The sequence below is a fragment of the Gavialis gangeticus genome, unplaced genomic scaffold (genome assembly GCF_001723915.1).
Source record: "Gavialis gangeticus isolate Ggan-Ray unplaced genomic scaffold, GavGan_comp1, whole genome shotgun sequence".
In the NCBI taxonomy this organism is placed as follows: domain Eukaryota; kingdom Metazoa; phylum Chordata; order Crocodylia; family Gavialidae; genus Gavialis; species Gavialis gangeticus.
Window position 1 is genome coordinate 27,413,679 of NW_017728997.1, and position 12,045 is coordinate 27,425,723.

General features: G+C 36.7%; 1 protein-coding gene and 1 long non-coding RNA gene across 2 annotated transcripts in view; both read left to right on the forward strand.

Annotated features, from left to right (window-relative positions):
* Window positions 1–12,045, forward strand: part of ERC2 (ELKS/RAB6-interacting/CAST family member 2) — a 1,129,221-nt gene that overhangs the window by 277,462 nt on the left and 839,714 nt on the right. The window lies entirely within an intron of this gene.
* LOC109289100 lies at window positions 1,723–5,824 on the forward strand. Its single transcript, XR_002095298.1, has 3 exons — window positions 1,723–4,112; window positions 4,364–4,465; window positions 4,673–5,824. It is a non-coding gene; the product is annotated as an uncharacterized LOC109289100 (long non-coding RNA).

The window sequence follows — 12,045 nt, forward strand, 5'->3', positions numbered from 1 at the left end:
CCCCCCCCCCCCCCCCCCAAAGATTTCATGGAAAGTCTCCTATACCTAATGTTTTTCTGATTTGGTTGGGGTGAGAACCTGGGCTAAGGAGAGGATTAATTTGTAGGATTCCTCCTCATCCTTCTTTTTCACAGCACGGACAGAATCCTTGGAGTGTATGTTTGTGTGTGTTATATCAGTCCCTGTATAGAGTGATATAACTAAACACACACAAATAAATTATAAAATGGGGTTGTAGGATAACTTGCTCAGTCTTTATTTAATGTGGGAGCCTAAGTAACTTGTTCATGGCTTCACCTTGAGTTATGGCTTGAGATTGTTAGGAACTGGTTTTTGAGATTTTCACAAATTGTTCCCTTTTTATGCTGGGAGGAAACCAGAGATTCTTTGAAAACTGTCATGAAAAAGATGGAGACCAGCTCTTCTCAGATGTGCTAGTAGGCTCCAGAAATTCTATTGTGGACCTCAGAGAATTCTCCAGTGACAGTTTTAATGTAATAGATTTTATTTTCCTTTTTTGACGGCCTTGAGGTTAAAAATCAGAAGTATTTTCATTACTACCTTAAATCGTAACAGATTAGTTACTGTACAAGTGTTGGTTAATGTTCTGATAAATGTATCCTGATGTAGAAGACTGATTTCTTTTTCATGTACTCCATGATGTTTCTGGTTTATTTAATAGATTTCATTCAGAAAATCAGAACCTTGATTGAATTTTCTGAAATGTCATTCTGAAATGCATGAGAAAACGTGGTCATTACAGCTAATGCTTGTGCTGGTTGTAGATTTTTGTTCTCATTGCTCATTTAACATACTGAGAATAGGCACAAATGTCTAGTTATTTTCATGTTGGATCCTTATGTCCTGATAAGAATTGGAGATATTTTTTAGCTTTTGATCTTGTATGAAATAAAAAGTTGTTTGTGCTGCTTTCCAAGTGCATTGTCTAAAGATTGGTTTATTTCCCCGCTTTTCCTTCTGTGTATAGATCAATTAAAAGGAAACATGAGTAAACTTAAATGTGCTGATCTAATACTCTGTGCATCTTTTGAGATATTATTAGAATGAATACATTGATTTTTTTTTTTTTTAAACCAATACAGTTATTCTGTAGAACTGCAATTCAGGAGCTTCCAATATATTAAAAAATGTAACAAACTGTGAATGGCAGATATTCAATAATTTTTTTTAATGAAAATGCCTACATCTATAACTGAAAGATTATAAAAGGCTCAGGTGTATTTTTAACAAAAGAACAACATCGGCATAGATAGCAAAAAGTGAAATAAAGATTCAACAAGATATTGTTTCTGTGCTAGATCTGATTTTAAACATTTGAGCTATTTTTCCCTTTGAATAATTGATTGGAGAGTGAATTTTCTTTTGTATTGAATGCTAAGAGTACAGTGTCTCAGAAGAGACTTGGTAGCCGATGGTAACTACCATTTCACACGCAACTAATGTTTTAAAAAAATATATACCATAACTCATGTACCATATGTAACATTTTACTTAACATGCGGTATATGTGGCATTCCTTGTGGAACTGTAAACTATTTTCAGTGATAGTTTTTCTAACTTACTTGTTCCTTTAGATGCCGTGAATACTGTATATACTGCAGTATAAAAAAAATAGAGTTGTAATTTGGTCAAGAGTTCTTCCCTAAGATATTTTAGACAGGTGCTCAGAGAAACATTTCATTTCTTTGTATATCTAAAAGAGCAATATTTTAAGCTGAGGAACTCTACCTAATTGAGGAACTCTACTGTGACATCCAGTCATAAAAGTTTAACATATTTACCATTGACAGCACAGTGGCATGTGAAACTATTAACTGACCTGGTAACTTGACAGGTAAAAAGTCACTGTCCAAATGCCTAGTGTATACAGGGTGCTAAAAGACGTACGTATGAAATAAAGTTTGGCAAAGATGATGAAGGATTTGTGCACTGATGCATATAAGAGTATTTAAGAAAGTCTGGTGAGCTTTGTAATGAGTTTTCCTTTCTTTTTGTATAAACAATACTGAGAGATGAGACCTAGCCTATTTTCTGCTAAAAGTCTTCCACCTCTTGCTCCTTTATACTTGATCACTTGTATTCAACTTTTAAAGTAGTTTACTCACAAACATTTTGTTAAAAGTGTATTGGTGAAAAACAGTGAAAAATTATTTTAAAAGAACATTATTGGAAAATCAAGTACTCAAAACATTTAGTGTATGCTAGAAGGAAGGTTATCAAATTGCGGTGAAAATGAAGTGTGAGGTAATCTTTAATTACATGACCACAATCTTTCCTTCCTCCCTCCTTCCCCCCTGAAATCATAACTACCACATTTCCTCCAAATAAGACATATACCTTGTTTTGAGAATACAGAAGGAAGAAAATATATTTTCCAGAGTCATGGCCAAATGAGGTTTTGTAAAGAAGGGACAGAGTCTGCTTTTCAGTAACACTCACTCTGTCCCTGAAAACTCCCCTGCTCAGCCAAAATTTCCTGCCAAATTGGCAGTGGCTGTGATGGGGTTAAAAGGGTTTTTAGCATAAGCTAAAATACATTCATTTGTAATTTGAGCCCAGCTCAGAATGTTTTACATTAGGAGTTACTTGCATTAAAAATGCAGCAGGATCTTTTTTTTTTTTTTTTTTTTTTTTATGAAAGGAAAACTCTTCTAAGTTTTATTCTGAGCATCAATTTGATGTTGTCAGCAAAGATCTGCAAAATTTAAGATGACGGAGCATCTATGTGACTTGTTTAGTCTTTAGATGACATTTCTAGTATATGGGCCTGGGAACTGAAAGATTTTGTTCTTTTGGATTCTGCCACGAACTTGCAACCAATTGCTATTTCTCCTTGCTCATTGAACAAAAAGGTATTTGGAGCCATATAGAATCATATCTTTTGGGGCTTAGTCCTGAATGCTGTTGAAAGAAGATTGGAGAACCAATGGGTTAGTTCTACCCAAATGGAAACTCTAGACACCAAAACATGTATTTGGGATCCAGATTTTAAGTCACAACGAGCATTGTTGAGCCTTCATTTATATGTGCCGATCCAATATTTGCACTCAGTACTGTTTACTTAGGCACACTTACCTGTTTGCCAGTACAATTTGGAAAGTTTATGTATAGAAGCACTTTTGTTAACATTTTAAAAACTTCGTGTTCATTAATCCATTGCTTTCACCTGTTTTGTGTAGATGAATACGCATCATTGTCATTATGCAAAAATGAGAGAGACTGAACCCAAGAAAAGGGAAGTGACTTGCCCCAGTACACTCATCAATTATGAATATGATTGCCAGTCCCACTTCATACTATTATCAGGAAAAAAACCAAATCAAACCTATGCCTGCTTCCAGATAATCACCCTTTTGCTTCAAAGTTTGGGACTAGTTATACATTTGATACGGTGACTGTATAATGCAACCAGATTAACCACCTTCTCTTCCCCGCCCCCAATCTTTTTAAAAGAAGATCGTATTCAGGTTTTTTGTTTTAAAAGGGATAGACTCCCATGTTCAGGAGAAGATACCATGTTGTTGATCCCAAGCACAGGAAAATCACTATTTGCAGTCCTTAATAAGGCCTCTAAGCCTCAGAAAAAGCTTAAGATACACTCTTATTTTCAGCATTTTCCAGTTGGCTAGTTCTAGGTAACTTCTAACTCAGGGTAATGGTTCTTGTGAATCCATTTCTTAGATGCCTAACTCTGTCTTCACTCACTCTGTGTGGAGTGTAAGCACCTAATGTTTTCTGAATTCAGCTCTTGGAGACCAGGTTTGTTAGCACATGTGATGATAAGAATTGACTCATTATAGACACTTTGATTTGATTCAGCCCAACTTTCTCATAAAAAAAAAATTCCCAGTGAGCTGACCATCTTTACTTGTGTAGAGCTGTTGGAAATCATTGACAGTCCACACCACTTCTGGTTATTTATTCTTGTATGTGGAGTCACTCCATATTTATATGTCGGCTACAGATAAGAGAGAACACGGGGATGTAGGAGAAGATCAGAAGAGGAGTATAAGCAGAGACCCACTTCTCTCAGTGAGCACAAGGTACTGGTCGTGACTGCGGATACAGAAGTCACTACAAGCCCTGTGGTGGTAAATTTGTTATAGTGAATGAATATTTTTAGTTAGATTTGAAACAGGTGTGTATTTGTCATCACACACTAGTAAGTTGTGCATGGTCTATAACACTGGATTTTTTTATTTTTATTTTCATTTTTCTCTCTCAATTTGAATTTCATTACTTTCAGTTTCTCTGCATTCATCAGTGCTTTATTTTAAAGAGTCTGGGAAAGGAAGTAAACCAAAGATCAATTTAAGATTTTCCCCATCTGTTTCTCTGGCAGATACTATATCTTCTGCTAGAAATTATATTGCTATAAGAGAAGAGTAAGACAAATAAAAAGACTAATGATCTTCTTGGCCTGAAAAACTGTAAACCTAGGCAGGTAAGATTGCCGTTCCTTGACTTGTATTTATTTTCACTTGGTGTAAGGATTGTGCACAATTGTATTGTAAAAGTGCTGCATGGCTATGTATATGAGGCAGGGTGTTGATCACAAATAAAATCCAAATGACAATTAGATACTAGGATTGGGGGCTTAGAAGGTAAAAACATTAAAAAAAAATAATATTGTATCTTTTTTCTCTTGTAGAGCTTGCTGAAGATGCTAAAATTTCCTTCCAGAAAACATCTGGAAGATTGGAATATCGGAAGATGCTGGCAACAGACAGACTCTATTTCCTTTAAAAATGTTCCATCATGCCATGAGCTGTAAACTGTTTTAAAGAAAATAATATCAAGAGTTGCCATGAGTTGTAGAATAAATATATTTAAATCATGCAGTTTTCTTTATATATTTTTTTTTCTGAAAATATAAAGAAGCTCTTTTATATAGCAGGAACTTGAAATGCACATCAAGATGGAATGATTTTTCTTCAAAAAGCATGATAATAGTTAGTGACCTGAAGGAGTTGACTTGGTGCAGAAATTGGCCTTCATTTCTAGTAGCAAATGTACTGATAATAAAAATATTTTGTATAGAAGTATTTTGCATATGTTTTTTATGTGCAAGTTACTTGGAGCTAAATTAAAATATGATCTACATCCATGTACACTTCTTTCCCAGGGTACTTTACATACTCTAGACTTAATTAGGATCTTATTGTCATTTGTTTTTTATACCAGTGTAACTCCATTGATTTAATAACTACTCCTGACTTAAACTGGTATAAATAAGAAGAGAATTAAACAGTAGATCTACTGGGTTTAGATCACCCACCACTGAAATGCAGTCTCTTGAAAAACAGCATACTGTAACAGCAAATAATAGAAAGTGTGAAATGCATTTTAAAGAGTTTGCAACACCCCTAAGTTGTGATGCTAGTTTATGGACCTATTTTTAAGGAGTTGTAGTTGAAATGAAGTCATGCCAAGAATTTTAGACATTTGTAAGATACCAGTCAATCTGGAGGACTGTGTAAAGGAGTAATTCTTTGAGAATGAAGGCCACATAATAAAGTATAGGGGCCCAGAAAATCCGTTAGATTCTATTGGGAAGAGTCCATAGAGAGCTGTAAATAATTGGAAAGCATTTAACCAAGAAGCAATAGAATAAGTAAAATAGGAGGCAAATTGTTCTGTAATGTATTGGCAGAGTAAATAGCTGGAAAATTTCTACCAGGTAACTTTTTATAGCATGTAAGTTTAGGCTATTACTTTACCTAGTTTGTAATATTCCACCTTACATTATGGAGTTTGTAATGTAGTTTGGTTTTTTTTTTAATTTTTTTTTTTTGTAATTAATTGGTCCTCGAAACTCCCACTTTTTTTTCCCTTTGTGTTTTGAATTAAACTAAATTTTGTGTGTGTGGTTTGGTTATGTATATATTTAATTTAATCTTACATGGAGTCTTGTGCCAAAACATCTTTATGTATTAGTTTAACTAATTTGTGTTGTCATATCTCCTTGTAATGTTAGCAGTTTACTGCTGTTTCAGAATTACTGGGAACACAACATAGTATTTGTAATGGTTGTAATAGCTGTAATCGTTTCTAGACAAGCAGGTATTTTTTTGTTTACTCGGTAATGACATCATGAGGTGAATAAAAACTTTTCAAATATACAGTAGTAAACATTTCTGTTCTTTTTCTTTTTGACCCTTCTACCCAATACTTATAGTTCAGGTCTTCATCTTATGTGAGTTGACTGTACCTGTTGAGTAAGTAGTATGCATTTCAGAAACCAGGGAAAGCCACATGCTCAGAAAACAAACTGTAGCAGTATAGGAAGGTTGTACATCAGCTTGTTTCATGGCAGATGATGAAAGTCATGTAAAATCACTTGTCCAAGGCCATACAAGCCTAAGTAGCAGAAGTGAATTAAATGTAGATTAAAGCAATCTAGACAGTGATCAAAGACCGATTGTATCCACAAGAGAGACTAAGATAATTGACCAAAATAGCCAATGTGAAGTTGCCAAGGAAAAGTGGCAGAATTAAACAAATTTAGATAGACCTAAGGACTTTGAAATGAACTGTTGTAAGAAACTGGCAATTAAAAAGTGGGTTAATTAGTTTTGGAAAGTGTGTAAAGAGTTTTAGTTAGCATTTACATGTGGGTGCATGCTTTGGAGTGAATGTCTATGTAAATGAATGGAAACAGGTGGTTTTAGTCTTGCTATAGTCTTCTAGCATGGGAGTAATTCTGCTAAAAGTGCACACAATGGGTTGACAAGATTAGCATTTAAATGGTCCAAATTAGGTTTAAGAGTTAATGGGGGTAGCTCAGCTTTTCAGAGAAAGTGGCTAGATTTCTATTTGGGGACTTCAGGGGTGTCAGTTGTAGCTGTGTTGGTCTAAGGAATAGGCAGACAAAGTTCTTTAGGTAAATCTGATACCTTTTATTAGACCAACTCAAATAGTTGGAAAAATTATTTTTTGCAAGCTTTCAGGTATGATTATCCTTCATCAGGCAGAGGGAGCATCTGCAGATGGTCTGTACTCTTCCTGGATGGAGTAGTAAAGCAGTCAGAGGCCAGTACATCTGCAATAAAGCTAGTCAGTTAAAATGTAAATTGGGTTGGTCAATAGGTGAGAGACAGGTGAGGAGGTGCAGGTGGGAAGGGGAATGAATGTAGGTGTAGTGAAAGGATGAGAGATGGGAGAGGAGGAAAGGGAATGAATATAGCTGGTAAAAAGTGGAGGATTTATCTGGGGAGTCAGATGTTAGGAAGGTGTCATAAATCCAGTGTCTATATTTACTTCATGATTTTTTGCATCCAGTAGATAGATGAAGTGAAGTTCATAGGCTCGTTTGTGAAAGGAGTTTTGTAAATTCCGATTGATGAATTGGAGAGAGAGTTGTTTTCTTGTGAGAAGTGTGCATTCATTCTGGTACGCAGTTGTTGTTTGGTCTCTCCTACATACTTTCCATCAGGGCATATGGTGCATTGGATAAGATATAGTACATTTCTCTAGGTGCAGCTATAAGATACAGGAATGCTAATGGTTCTGTTGTAATAATTGTGGGGGTGGTGGTGATGTGTTTTATATTTCTTGTTCTTGGCATGGTCTGGATCCATTCGCTGTGTTTTGAGCTGTAAGAAATTTGCTTTTGGTGATGAAATTGACACGGTTCAGTGGTTGTTTAAAGGTTAGGATAGGTGGTTCTGGGAAGATACCTTTAAGAATTGGGTCTCCTTCTAGCATATTTGCAAGTGTTTGAGTATTTTATATATAGGTTCCAGGGAGGGATGATATGTCACAACCAGCGGTGTGTGATTTATTGAGTTTTTTCTTCTGTACCATAGCAGTTCTTCTTGTGATATCTGGGTGGGTCTTTCAAAAATATGATTCTCTCTCTCTCTCTCTCTCTCTCTCTCTCTGGAGGAGTGTCCTTGTTGAGTGACGGCCCTTTTGAGGTTTGTGAAGTGACAATCACGGGTGTTCTCAGTACAAATTTGGTAGTATTGGAGGGGTTGTTTGTATATTGCAGCTTTCTTGATGTGTTTAGGGTGATTTGCTGGTTCTGTGTAGATATGGATTTTGGTCTGTGGGTTTCTTGTATACGGTGGTCTGTATTTTACCATTCTGGATAGTTACCATCATGTCTAAAAAGGAAATGTTGGTGTTGGAGTATTCCAGAGATAGGAGGGATGGTGCTTGTTGATTTCCATCAGAAATTCAATCAGAGATTGCAAGTTTTAAATCCAAATGATGAAGATGTCATTGATAGCTCTTAAGTATAGCAAGGATTTGATAGTACAGTCCTTGAGGAATTTATCTTCCAGGTGGCTCATGAAAAGGTTGGCATACTGTGGAGCCATTTTGGTGCCCATAGATGTGCCCATGGTCTGGAGGAAGTGTTGGTTATTGAAAGTGAAGTTGTGTGAGGATGAAGTGTATAAGGTCAGTAATATCTTTGGGTCTGTACTCTGAGTTGTAATCTTGCTCTTGTAGATATGTAAGGCAGGCTTGAATGCCACCCTGATATGGGATGTGAGTATATAGGCTGGTAACAACCATGGTGACTAGGAGGGTGTTGCTGAGAAGGTGGTCTATGTTTTTAAGTATTTATAGAAAATTGTTTTTTGGACAAAACTCACTCTTTGGGTGACGCGAAGTTTTAGGATTGATTTGATGAAACCTGTTATTTCTGTATTTCCTCAGTGAGGATTCCATGGTACTAAGAAGTACAATGCATATGTAGAGTGAAATTCCATACCAAAAGTTGTATTTTGCACTTATTTAACACCTTTTGCTCAGTGATTTCAAATAGTTTTACTAATAAAATGCTGTACTATTTTTAGAATGTGAATCTTGCAGATCATGAACTCTGCCTTTTTTTTGGAAAGCAGTTATTAGGACAATATTTGGTTCCAGACAAATTAAAAAAAATATTGGAATGCACATGAATTTTCTATGTTACATATAAAAACACAGCAAACTAGGCAAAAAAATTAATAAATGTTGTTTCTTTAGTCTTGTTGTCATTAGAATTAAATATACATCTCTTTCAGATTCATCAAACAAAATCTAGCCTTCTTGAGTATTTTAATTGTGCATCCAGTGCTTCACTGAACGTTATTTCCACACCTAAGTTAGTTTTTAGCTGAAGTTAAAAATAACTGTAAGGCTCTGAAATAGGAGCTACCTTAAGAAGAGCATCTGACAGACAGCAGAATTGCAGAAGAAAGAATATCTTAATTAGTGCCATCAAGACTATTAAAAAGGGAGAAAGGGTTATTAACACCTGTGGAATAAAGATTTTAGAAAGAATCAAGTAGATTATAATGAGCCATGAATTCAAGTGACTCCCTCATTGCTGCCTGAAGAGAAGTGCTGCTGCCACTGTTGGGCAGTTCATTTTCAATTTTGGGTGGACCAGAATCAATGGGAATAGGTGTGATTGCACCACTGCACAGCCCATGGATCCATCCCTGAGTACATGTAGAGTCTAGTAGAATTAAATGAATATTTTGAGCAAGGTAGGTGTATGCAAATATATACATAAAAGGCAAAAAAGGAGTAGAGTGATATACTGAGGCCAGGGTCCCAAGTCAGTGGCAGAGCTAGGAAAATTACCAAAAAACCTCATTGTAATAAAGATGAATATACCCTATGACTGTGTACTACTTTAGAAATCCTGTTATGGCATAGTTTTATTGGGTAAATAGAATATTGGAGGACTATTAATTTATTAAGTGCTTCAAAAGCAGACACACCAGCCATTTTAGGGTTTTTTTTCCTTGTTCCAGCTAGGAAGTCTCAGAAAACGGTGTTTTCTAAAGATAATGGCTCTTATTAAATCAAACTCCACAAATGTAAGTTTCCATGGTAACACAGTAGCGTCTATGCCAAACTCGGCTTTTGAAAGTCAGACTTGTCAGTCCACAGGTAGCTTTGCTGTTTTATAAAAACAGTCTTCATTTTGTAATTAGAAGGAAGAAATAAAAATCAAGAATTTTGTATGCAGTTTCACTTATGGTAACATGTGTTGAATGTGTTTACATGTTTCACAGGTGGCATTATATGTGTCTGATTTGTGTGTCAAAAGTACTCGAATTAGGTTATTAAACATGTGTTGATACTATGCTGCATAGGCTCAGTTACAGATATGAAGGTCTGAAAAATTACCTGTGGACTGGAGCGTTTAGAAACATGCCTGATGATTAAAGTATAGTGATTTTTTTTTTTTATATGTCAGAAGAGTACATCAGTTCATTGGAAAGCAAACCCTATGCAACTTTTATCCAGAATTAGGGAAAATGTTTGCAAAAATTACTCACACTTCTGCATGTAAATGGCAGAATAGAATGTAAACCTTTGGTTTCAGAAAAGATTTAAAAAAAAAAAGTGAGGTTTTTTAAGTAAATGGTAAAATTTATACCTGGGCCATGAATTGGCATTCATTTCTAGTGGTGTAAATTTTTTCACTGCTAGAAATGTTTGTAGGAGAGGGAGCAATGCAGGTGTTCAGCTTGCAACTACCTCTGTTTCCCCCGTTCCTTGCACCTTCCTCAGACCAGGGTTATCCCTGTCTGGGAATAGCATGTGGCTGCTTCCATCCTTCTGTTCCCAGAGGAACTGGAGCAGCGAGACCAAGTCCCAGTCTGTTCCCTACTGGGGACCTTGTTCTGAGGAGCGGATGGGGAGCAAGCATTGGCTGTTCAGTCTTCTTGGCTCCCAGGGCTGAGCAGTACAGCCAAGCACCTTCCTGCTCCTCACACTGGGAAGCCATGGGGACAGCAGGTGGCAGAATGCATGGCTAATTTCCCTGCCACTTAACTCCTCCTGGTCCCTGGGAGGAGTCTAGAGGCAGGGAAGTATACATGTGTTCTTTCTCCCAGAAGAAACTCTCCTGGGAGTGACCTCTACTGGGTTGGCTATTTTTCTCCTGGAACCACCATTTTTGTTCTGAAAGAGAAACTGTGCGAATGCTTGTACACTCACAGTTTCAACCAGAAGAGCTGTGTTTCTCTCAGTAGAAACATAATGCCTGTAGTACCCTGGTGTAAGTGACTAATACCATTGAAGCTCAAAGTGTTGTACCTGCTTAGGTTTGAATTTAGTCCCTTATCCTGAAGTAACCCATGTAGATAGAAATATGAAAAGCAACTTAAAAGTTTTAGTTTTCCTACTCAAGCAAAACAAAAGCATCCTAAATACCTACATGTTATTATCCCATGCGATATAGAACTCCAGAGTGGGTCTTTTCAGCTCACTGGACAAGAGTGAAGGGAAGAAATGTAAGCAAATGAGAACATGTCAACATACAATTAGCTGAGCTGCATCAGAGAGTATACCCATAGGACCTTGCTGCATGTCCAAATTAAAGCTGGTTAGAAACCAGCTATGGAGTTGTTACACATTTTCAAGCACTAACATTATAGCTGGTTGGCTCTTTTATAGCTGGATAGTCATTTTTTATCAAGTGATCATTACTTTGCACTTGTGGCCAGTCTAAATAATATTGCATGATTAGCCAGTTTAATTGTTTATTATATGAAACATATAGCAGGGGCCATAGAGCCACACCCCCAAAATATTGGTGTTTAATACATTACTCTTCTTTTCCAGCCTAGTCTCAATGGCTCTGGGAGCCAAGAAGACGGAGGGTGGCATGTGTATTTGTGTGGTATCAAGCTGGAAAAAGGTGGTGGGTAAGTACAGACGTTTGGCAGGTTACTTAGGTTCAAAATGGCCGCCTGATTTAAACTTAGCTGGTCCTGGTGCCAACTTTACACTTACAGACCCAGTCTTGGTGACACCAGCAATCGGTGTAAACCTATAACTGAAGAGAAGTTCCATGAACACAGACTGGTCTAAAAATTGCAGAACCAAGTTTTAAGATAATCCTGAATCCATGTAGTATCAGACTTATTTGATTTAAGTCAAACTGGTGAATGGAACTTCTGTTCACTTCCCTGGCCCTGGAGCTGCTCATTTCACTCCTATTTCCCCCTACACTGGTCTATATTTTGCCCCCTCATCTCCTTACTTCCCCCCCCAGCCTGTACTCAACCC